Raw genomic sequence first — 11,279 nt, 5'->3', positions numbered from 1 at the left:
TATCATGAACTGATTGTGCTATTGATTCACGCAGCAAGACACCAAATGTGGAATCATCTATATGGAACTGTTATGAATGATCAGTCGAAAGCCAAATTATAAAAAATGCGAAAATATTTCTTTATATTTTACCGCGACTAAAATATGGTCTTCAAAACCACCACAGCCAAAGACACAGTGTCGAGCCCGGGTTGGGTGCTGGGTGAACCTGGATCCCACCTCTATATCATTAAACCCTCCACCATTCACGAGAGCTGCTTCTTGTAGGGATGCTTTATACAGTTTATTATGCCTGAGCGAAGAGGTCCCATTTTCTTTTGTAACTGCATATTAATAGTTGGTTCTTTCAGTGTGCAGAGCTGGACAATCGCCATTTCCTTGTTGATAGCCAGCGCTGATCGGATTCAGGGAAGTCACGTATTCACAGGTATCTTTCTGGCGACTTTGGCTATCTTGATCGATGTTATCAACAGGGCAATGATCGCTTTAAGGCATCTTCGATGACTCGGGATAATGATGATCATTGCGCTGGGTGTGTCTATTCTTGGGCTAAAGTGCCAATCGTTATCGGGCCACCTTCAGGAATTTCGGAATTTGAATAGACGCCTGCCTCTCAGGCTGCCTGTGGTCAGAGACTTGTTTGGATTTTGCAATCTATGAAATACACGCTTTTAGAGCATGAATTATTTCCCAACATATATTACAACACCACTACAATCTCACAGAAGAAGGCAATCATACAGATCAGTGTATGGTCAAATTGCCCCCTAATTCTAATAAAGTCCATCTACTCTGCATACGCTTACTTTGTATTTTTGCTTCTCAGTCATCACAGAACTGAGAGCTGCAAGAAAAAGAGAAAGAAATATGAACAGTCCTTCGGTAAGGGGAATACTGGTCTGTCAGGAACTAAAAATAATTGATAGCATCTGTATCAGGCAATTTTTTTTACTCTCTACCAGTGTCCATTTCAGGCATCCTGTTAGCAGGACTTAGGATTTTGCAGCTAAATGCAATGGGCTGCAATTTGAGAGGCCTACAAGAAAAAAAACTTATCAGACTTCCCCCTCCCCCCCCCCCCCCCCCCGCCCCAGTGACAGGTGCAAATTACAAAATGAAAGGGCCTACAGACATTTAACATTTTCTAATTTTAGAATAATATAGTATTAGCATCAGATTCCAAGGGCATAGAGATATAGGAGCAGCAAGGAAATGCTCCCAGAAATGTTTTCTAGCCTGAAGAGACAAGCTAGCCACAGGAAGAAGAGAGAGCCACTTCTTTTAAAATGTGTGAATTACTGAATGCAAGAGCCATTGGCCCTTTCAGCTTCTGTTTTTAACCAAAAGTGAGCTATTAACTTGTGTTTATGAAGACTTTAGTTGGACTTCAATGTTTTTGAGACAGCTTCTGAGCAAAATACAAAGAAACTACATTACATATTAGTAAATGCAGCATTTAGAATAACAACTAAATAGTCCTATCTCATAGTTAAATGTTCAGTTCTTCATAAATTGTGATCAAGTTCCATGAAATGCAGTACCTAATCCAGTTAAATCTCACCTACACCTCAGATTTGCTTGTGTAACTAATATTTTCCCTTCCACTCCCTATCCCTTCTCTCACCACAGTCCTCAAGCCCTCAGCCAGGCACAAGCCAACTTCTCACCTCAACTGCTGTTAGCAATTACCAAGCACCTGTTGGTAATTACCTGAGCCCCTGCCCCACCCACAGCAGCTGTAGGTCCCTGGCTGCTGGGAGAACAGGTCTGAAGTGCAGACCCCAACACCACCACCCCCCCACCAAAAAAAAAAAAAAAAAATTAAAACTTTTCTAAATAATTTGAGACTAGTAAAACATCAGGATGTGGAGGGACTTGTTTATCCTTTTTAGGCCAATCAAGAAAAAGTTTATAGCCTTCTCTGTAAGGGGAAGACTGGGGGTTTTTCTTGAAGCAGAAGCATGTTTTATCAGCCCAGTTTCCTTCCTCATTTGCTCCTGCTCCCCAGGAGACCATTCACTAGGCATATATATGTAAATATCTATGTCTGAAAACACATCTACTGGAGTGCATGACTTACACTGGTGCAATTTAAAGCATAGTTTTTATTGTACAGAAATGCAAAAATCTGTTCTAGCAGAGGCACATCTTGTGGAGCTGTAAGGACCCTGACAGCATGTCTGCTACCAAAGCAACAACTCCTGCTCTGCAGTGGCTTGAGCAGGCTGAGATGGAAATGTTTCTTCATCAATGCATAAACCACAACAAAGTAGTGGTGACAAGCCTTTTTTCCAAGTCTGACTGAAGGTTTGGGAAGCAGGTCTGCCGGCAGAGGGCACACAGAAGCATGACACGTTTGCCTACTGTGCACCTACAATTTCTACACCATCATATCATATCACTATCACCATCATATCACTACTCAGGTCACTGAGCAAGCTGACACTGTATGACAGGTTATCCGTCCTGCATAGAAAGTCACAGAGAGGAAGAAAACACAGAAGATGACAATGCAAAAGAAGTTGAAGAAATGTGGCAAGGATTGAGCATTAAGGGACAGAAATAAGAAGAGACCATACCCTTGAACTGTAAAGTCCTGTCAGGGAACTGCAAGTACTTGCATATTTGAGTTCATCAACCGGACTTGCATGCTTCTCCACATTTCCATTATTTCAAAAATACTGCTTCCTGGACAAGCTGCCAGGTCTCCAGTACCAGTCTTAGCTCCCTTCCAGCAGTCTGCATCTGAGCAGGGAGTTGAAAATAGATCAGGGATTACCTTTTACGCTGTAAGCATTCAAGACAGCCAAAGAACTTTGAGGGAAAAGGCCATACTGAGTGCCTAGGACAAAGAGATCTTAAGAAATTGGAAGAAGGAAGTATTGATTGAGGGTCACAGTTATGTTGAGGTTTAGCCTTTCAACAGTTTGTTGCTTTTCTACTGAAAACTGCAGGTGAGAAAGCCTAGGCAGAAAAGGGAAGGAGAAGCTATGGAAACAAACCCATAGCTGTACACAAGGACAGAAGCAGATTTCTTCTTCACCAGGCTGAAGAGAGTGGTTTTATTATTTGAAAAACAAAAGCCAAACTACCCCAAGTCAAATATATATTGTCCCACTACATTTAGACATTACAACAATAAAAATGCACTATAAAACTACTGCAGTAAATTAGTCAGTTAGGAACAATAAACAGGGCACATGTTAATAGTATCCGTATCTATCTTTGGAAAGATGAGCAATTACAATCTGCATCCCGGCTCATGCTCAGTATTTACTACAATCTCAAATAACAATAAAGTCAAACACAACAGATGACTGATGTTCCTACCTTCTGCTTTCCAATCAGAGTTTTAAAAGATAGTTTATTACAAAATCAGTCTCAAGTATGTTCAAGGCCTTGGGAGCTCTCTGAGCTTAATTAACAACAGAAATAAAAACTATATCTTTATAACAAAGTTATAAAGATCACAACTTTAACATCACACATATAGAATCCATTTAAATATTTCTGTAAAGCCAGTATTATAATATTAAAACTTTTTATATAACAATCTATTTGTAATATTGCTGAAACAAGGCACGCTTTTCTAAATACCTACTGGCTTTGGTAACTGCTAAAGGTAATGTAGATTGAACTGTACTACTGCTTACTCATCTTTCTGTTGCACAGAAATCTTGGATACTTTAGTGCGTACATCTGTAATTCTGACATTTTCTGAAATTAAAGCGAGAGGAGAAATGGGCTAAATTCAGGTACCTAAAGTTACGTATCAACATTTGCCGACATAAATCAAATACACAAGGAAAGCTTTTCTATGGGAGGAATGCCAGAGTAAACTAAAATATGTATTGATAAGAATAATCAACAGAGTAGAAATGAAGAGCATCTGCACCATAGGAGAGAGTGTATAAAATCACACTCTGCATCAAGAGAACATAATTGGTATTTCTTCACAGCCTTCTCCCTTTGCATGCTGCTCTGCAAAGTGCAAGGGGCCTCAAGGACTGAAGGAAACACAGGGAGTCAAATGGAGACACTTGCACCTGTCTCACTGGGGGCTCCTGGGGAAGCAGTTCCCTTGGGAATCCAGCCCCTCTCTGCCAAGGGCCCTTCCCCAGATGTGTACATTTCATGGGCAACACCAACCCACCCTTAAGTGCGTGGTGCGGAGGTTCAGGGACATCACAACATAACCAATATGATCCAGTGAAGCTAAATTTATTATTCCTAAAAAGACTCTATTTATAATAAATCTTTACTGTCCATGTGTCTCTAGCTAATACATGATTGGTTAATCCTAGCTGTTCACACGTCTAAAATAGAATGCTGATTGGATCATCTAATGTTTTACACATCTTGCTGGGATTGTCTGGCCCACGCATGGCTCACTTTCCCAAACTTGCTGACAAACTTGCTGAGTCCTGATGACTCTTCTTCATGTATCTTTTTCAAGGATATACCAAGCTCATTTCTGAATATGTCCATAATTCATTCTTTGTGAACGTGTTCATTGTCCATTATTACAAGCAGGCTGGATTGGGCATTGGCTGAATATGGCCACTCTCTTGCAAAAACTCCTCCATTCTGTCTCTGAGCCAGCATTCGAGCCAGTTAAACAAAATCCTCCCTCTCACGCTGTAAAGAATGTGGAATTAGTGTTGGAATGTGACCCTGAAATGGAAGCAGCTCAGAAACAAAAGTAGAAAAAAGTTATTCCAGAAGCTATTGTAGAAGGGACTTTTCTCTCCAATGATGTAGAAGCTTTTCCTGTAGTAACTAATGCTGCAAGTAGAGTTTGAGAACCTTTCAATTGGAAGATTTTAGAAAAATTGAGAGCTGCAGTTTCACAATTTAGTTGAAAATCCCAACTTGCACAGTCACTTCTGCAGTATATTTTTCCATCTAACACATTAATTCCAGCTGATGTGCATACCATGATATGACTTATAATGCCACCCTGTCAGCAGGTGATGTGTCATAAAAGCTGGGAGGAAAAGTGTGCTCAAGAAGCAGCAAGACCCAGAGTGCAGGGTGATCCTCTGTATGGTTTAACAGCACAACAGTTACTTGGCAAGGGGCCCTGGCCTACTGCCACTGCCCAGGCTAAGAGCATTGATCAAGTCTTGCAGATGAGCCAACAACTGGCATAAAATGCTATTCCTGAAGTTCCAGATAAGTTACACATCATGTCTTTTACACAAATTCACCAAAGAAGAATGAAGACTTTGATAAATTTGTAGGCAAATTGCATGAAGCTATCTATAAGCATTCTGATTTAAATTCAGACACAAAGATACATCTGCAGTTTTCAATTACCTAATTACATTTTCAGCTAACCCCTTGGCTCACCTCAGGCACATCCCCGACTGCCTCTCTCCCAGCAGCTCAGAGCTGCATTGCACAGCGCTTGCTGTGCGCCACAGAGCACAAAGCAGGCCGGCCTGGTGGGCCTGAATATTTCTGCCAAACACTCTGCATCTCACACCTTTGCTCTGGCTCAGTGCAGAACTGCAGGATTGCAGGCGCTTCCTCCCAGAGCTGCGTGAGGCGCTGGCTGCTGCAGATGTGCCCTGCCAAGCTGTCCCTGCTTCACGCTGGCTTTGCTTCCCCTGGCACAAGTGCCGGGCCTGAAGGAGTTGCCCTGTTCCAGCCTGCTGAGCAGCGCGGCTCCCTGCCCCGGTGCCCAGAGAGCTGCACACACTGCTGGCCTTTGCCAGGAGTTGCAGGGCAGCCGGCAGAAGAGGAGGAATCCTCAGCCAGCCCAGCGGCCTGCGGCTGCCCTTGGCCTTTCTCTGCTCCTGGGCACACTCCAGACGGCCAATGCCTCCAGGCCGGGCTGTGCCCAGCACTGATTCGCTTCCCTTCGGGAGCAGCCAGCTGCCACCTGGGCTCTGAGAGCGAAGGATTCGCCCGCTCCCAGCAAGAGGCACCCAGGGCCCGGCTGCTGCCTCTTGCAGCTCCAAGGGCCTCCTTCCAGCCTGCCTCTGCCGGGCTCAGGCTGCTCCGGCCTCTGCCGGGGCTCTGCTGGGGCTCCAGCCCGGGCAAGGCCGGGCCCGCTCTCACCTCACAGGCGCTGAGAGCTCTGCACCACAGGAGACCTTCCCCAGCACCCTCTCTGATCTTTCTGCTTTCCCACTTGAGCAAGGCTGTCCTCCAGCCAAAGACATTGCACCTAGGGATACAAATCCAAGTGGCAGCAACCCCAATGCTCTCCAGTCACAGCTGAAGGCCTGCATCTGAACAAGATGTTTGGGCTGCTCCATTCTTCCTTTAGTTTTGCCTTCAAATGCCATTGCCCTTTCTGCCTCAACTAGAAGTGTCACAGATGTACCAAAACGGGCCAGTGTGCTGGCCAAAGGCAGTGTGCTCTGGAGATGATGAATGAAGAGTCTTCCCAGCTTTCAAAGCACATTGTGAAAAACAACAATCCCTTCTTTTTAAATTTGAACCGTTTAGTAGCAATAAAACGGTTATTAAGATAGTAATAGCAGTTAGAATAATAAGAATTTGGACAATCAGAGTTAGAACAGTAAAGGACAATAAAAACAAAGACATACGGACAGTCCTGGTGCCTCCTGGGAAATTATGCCTCAAAAGCACACACGCTAACAAAGGATTAGCCCTTAAAAGCAATAGCCTGTTGCATATTCATATATCTCATATATGATGCATAAATTCTTTTCAAACAAAGGGTGTTCTCTGCTTATTGTCAAGTTCTCCCCCTTAATCCTGTTGGCTCCTCAAAGTTGGGAAGGAGGTGGAAGAAAGTTGGTTTTTTCCAATAAGGACGCAAGAATTCTTCCCTTGGGGCTTTTGGTGTCCTGTTGCTGTCATCTCTGGGCAAAGAATTTCTTGATTACCCCATCCCTTTCTTGAGCTAGTTAAAAAAGTATCTTACATCGCATAGCTCCTGTTTTACATAATGTTATAACCTAAAACTATATTTACCACTGAAATAATTACCAATATAGCTGGACGGGACGTACATGAGCTTGTCTGACCTTTGCTGCCTGACCAAATAGCGGCAACTCTGGAATTTTACCCCAGAGACACTTTTGGCTAGCTGGGTGCTGCAGCTGAGCGCTTGGAGGCAAGTCCAGGCATGCAGGAGCTCAGGTTTACCTTTGGTGGAGAAGCTTTAAGGCGAGGTGAAGGAAAGGAGTCGGTTCTGATGGAGGGTTTCTATGCAGAGCTTTATTCCTGGCCCACAGGCCTCTGAATCCAGCAATGGCTCCAGGAGGACTCCCAACCGCATGGTTTGCTCGCCCTTTTACCCGGGGCAGAGGGGCAGGGAAGGAACACGGGGACCACCCACCAGGTACGGGGCGGGGAAGTGTCAAGGGACAGAGGACACCTGGATGGCCCAATGTCCTTCCAGGAGGGGAGGGCATCTTTTGAATTCTGCCAATCACTCGATGCCCTTCTGGAATGCCAGGATTGACAGACAGCGCTCAGCAGGGCTCAGGGTGTGGAAAGGAGGGATGATTGACACACCTGGCAGGGAATTATCAGGGACGAACCTGGGGTATCTGAGGCAAACCATGACATCACACCGCAGCATACCACACTACTTAAAAAAATACAGTACTACTAACTAAGACAACATAACACATATAGTATATTAATTTTTATATATATATAAATTTTAATATCTGTGAAGAGCCTGTCCTGTAATATGTACTTTTCACAACACCAAAGAAGCCATTGCACCTTTAAGAGACAGCTGACATCTCAGAAGGAAATGCTCAGCTTGTTCACAGGGTGAGAAAGAAAGGATTCTTCCAGATGAGTTAAAGTTTCAGAAACTTTATTTATTTACAATCCTACTCTATAATCCTGTATGGTGGTATTTACAGAACAATGGACAGGCACTAAATGAACCAGCCTAACCTTCTGGAGCTAACTAAACAAACTAACCTTCTAGGACTAAATCCGGTTTTTAATAAAGCTGCACTCAACTTTGTGGATAAAAAGGTGATGTTGCGAGCAGAAAGAAGAAGCAGAAGAGTTGCTGACAGACAAAGGGGTAACAACCCAAATAAAATGACCCTTACAGCATCTACCAATTAGATTAAGAAAAAGATGCAACCAAACAATGCATGACTACAGAAAGCTAGAGGATAGGAACTAATTATAAACTATGTTTAGAAGCACAATAAATGGCTTCTCCTTGATTCACATTAAATTGTGCAGAGTCTTTTTTCTTTTCTCCACATAGTCCTACTGTAAATCCTACTCTAAATCCTACTCTACAGTCCTACTCTACAATCCTACTCTAAGATGGCTATGGAGAAAATATTCCTGATATGATTATAGCGCTGTTTGCTTCTCCATCCTCATCTTCACTGAGATGATGAGTGGTGCCAGGGTGGATGCAGCCTCGGCTGATGTTACAAATGGATGCTGGTAACAAAAAAAACCCACAAAAAACCAAAAAATGAATACAAAAACAAAAAAGAAAACAAAACACAAACAAAAAACCCAAAACCAAAACAAAACAAATAAACCAAAAACAAACAACAAACCAAACAACAAAAAGACAAAGAACAGTGAACAGTGAACCATTACTTTCCAAGCTCAGTGCTTCACAGGCTCAGTTGGGATTGCTCTGGGTCCTAAAAAGACCCAGAAAGAGGAGCAGTGGGACCATCTGCTACCCAGCAGTCATGTGCAGGGCCCTGCCATCACAGGCAAACCTGGCCCAGAATCCCACTCATCCATTTATTCAGGTTTCTTTATCTTGTTGGGATTTTTGCCCTGCCAGTGCTCTAGAAATGGTGCTTTCTGTCCCTGGGTTTTCTTCCTTTCAGGAAACTCCATTGGCTCACATGGGTCCCTGCCTTTGAAAGACAGGCACTGTGCTGATTCCCCCAGGGACAGAAAGCAGTGTCTACCTTTCCATGCCCTGGCCCTCGTGTGCTGGATGGCTCCTTCCTTCCCAGCAGGGCCAGCCCAGTGGCGCTGGGCCCTGCAGTTCCCTCTCTGCCACACAGCCTGGCAGTAACCCTGGCACAGTTCCCGTCTGCTTGAGCGTGCCAGGCAGCAGATGGGGCTGGGACAAGTCCCTCCCAGCTGTCCCTGTTTGTGTGACAGAAACCTCTAAGGGTGGGCTGGGGGGCACAAACCAGGGCCCCTCAGAGTGAGGCCCCCACAGCCCCTCCTGCCCACAGCCAAATCTCTGACTGCTCAGCTGGGACTGGCTTCCTTGGGTTCCTCCACCGCCATTTCATGTCTCTGTACCCTGCATTGCTCTACTTCAATTCTTTTGCCATTAGATAAAACTGAGCACTCCACCAAATTACAAAAGAGGGTGACAGAAACAGTCAGAGGACAGAACACCTCTCCTCTCTGGAAATGCAGAGGGAGCTGGAGTTATTCAGTTTTGTGAAGAACAGGCCCCAGGGAGACTTTATTGCCACTTTCCAAGATTTCAGAGTGGCTTTGAAGAAAGTGGGGGACATCTTTTTTAACAGGGTCAGTTACAATAGGATATGGACAAACATTTTTAAACACACAGGGCATATAATCAGAGTAGGTCTAAGGAAGAACTTGTTTTCTTGGAGCATGCTGGAACCCTGGCACAGCTTGCCCCAAGAGCTTGTAGGTGCCCCATCCCTCCAACCATTCCGGTTCCGGTGGCAAATAGCCCTGAGCAACCTGATCTCTTTAAAAATGTCCCTGCTCATTGCAGGACACTTGCACCACAGGACCTTTACAGGGCCCTGCCACCCAGCCCAGTCTAGGATTCCTCACCATTTTCATTTGAAGAGCACCAAGAATGGAGGTGAGGAGGAAGGGGGCTCATCTGCTGCCTTGGGCTTGAGTGGAGGAGGAGCCCATCCCTCAGAGCCTGTTTCACCTGCAGCCCCTTCACATTTTACCTGCAGGAGCTCCTTGGCAGACCAGCGCCGCGCCTCGTCTCTCTGCAGGCAGCAGCTCAGGAAGTCACGCAGGCAAGATGAAAATAGGTTGGGCTGCTGCAGCTTTTGTCTTCCTCTTGTGGCTATCAGGAGTTGGGGCTGGGGAAAAAGGAGACACCAGGCTCCACCTGCTTCTTTCCCATCTGCCACTGCTCTCCCAGATCGCATTGATTAAGCTCCACTCTGCAGTGGCAGTTTCTGCCCTGGCAGAGACCCAGAGATGACTTTCCTTTACCAACCAAAAACCCAAACTCCGATGCAGCCACAGCTTTCCCACTGTCCTGCAGATCTTGCCTTGGCAGCTGATTTCATTGCCTGACCTAGTTAGTGGGAACTACATCAACACAAGCACAGTTCCTTCACTGAAGATTAATACCAGCTTGAGAGGCTTTTTGGAAGAAGGACTTTGCTATACTAACTCTACTGTATCCAAGGGTTAGGATATGAAAAGTATCTCTGCAGTGCTTCTTGTCTCTTAAGCACAGCTGCCATAAAACAAAACAAATCAAGCTTTTTGCTTTGTTCTTGAAAACAATGGGAATTGGAAGGAAAGAAAGGAAATCCACCAGGTATTCCTCAGGTAAGGAAACAAACATTTGGAATCTCATCTTCAACACAGACACATGAAGATGCATGCACAAATGTACTGCAATGAAAACGCCTGCTGGGACACACAGGAGCCACCTGCAGCTCTGTCTCTCAGCAGTCTGAAAATTTCTGCTTTCCTTACATGGAAAAGAAAAACTTTTCATGGTCAAATCAGAAGGAGAGGTTCCATCCCTACGGTCACCCTCTACTCATTTGGCTACACAAGTCAATGCATGAATGGTAGGCCCATCCCAGAAAGGGCCAGGAAAGAAATGGGAGGTTTTGGCAGGCTCTCCACATCACCAGGCTCTGGCTTGGTGACGGGCAGAATGTGGCTTGGGCTGGGAGAGAAACACGGTCACTGAGTGTTTCAGCAGCACTGCAAAAGAAGCAGAAGAGACTCTGTGGCCTTTAGACCCTCATGCCCAGGTTTCAGGCATGTTTCCCAGTGAGAAGAAACTGCACAGGGGGTTAAGTTCCTCTCTAAAAATCAGTGCCTTAGCAACTTTCTTGTGTTTGGGCTTCCTTTCTTCATTTCTGGAAATGTAACACCAGTTCTGAGAGGCTTGCCTTGTGGTTTTAGGCGCATCTTCACAGACAGACAAGTGGGAACAACTTGAAAGCCAAAGCAAATGTTGCCTGAGAAGAGCTGGGGAGTGTTTGCCTGTGGTGAGGCCTGAGCTGTCTGGCAATCCCTTTCCATGATGTGCAGAAACATCCAGCTGCTCCCCAGAACTCAGTCCCTCTGGGCACGCAGGTCTCTGGAAA

This window comes from Melozone crissalis, unplaced genomic scaffold (assembly GCF_028551555.1).
Source record: "Melozone crissalis strain CALT ecotype California unplaced genomic scaffold, PUWL_Pcris_2 ptg000034l_1, whole genome shotgun sequence".
NCBI lineage: Eukaryota > Metazoa > Chordata > Aves > Passeriformes > Passerellidae > Melozone > Melozone crissalis.
The sequence above is the reverse complement of the archived record's forward strand: the minus strand, read 5'-3'. Positions refer to the sequence as shown.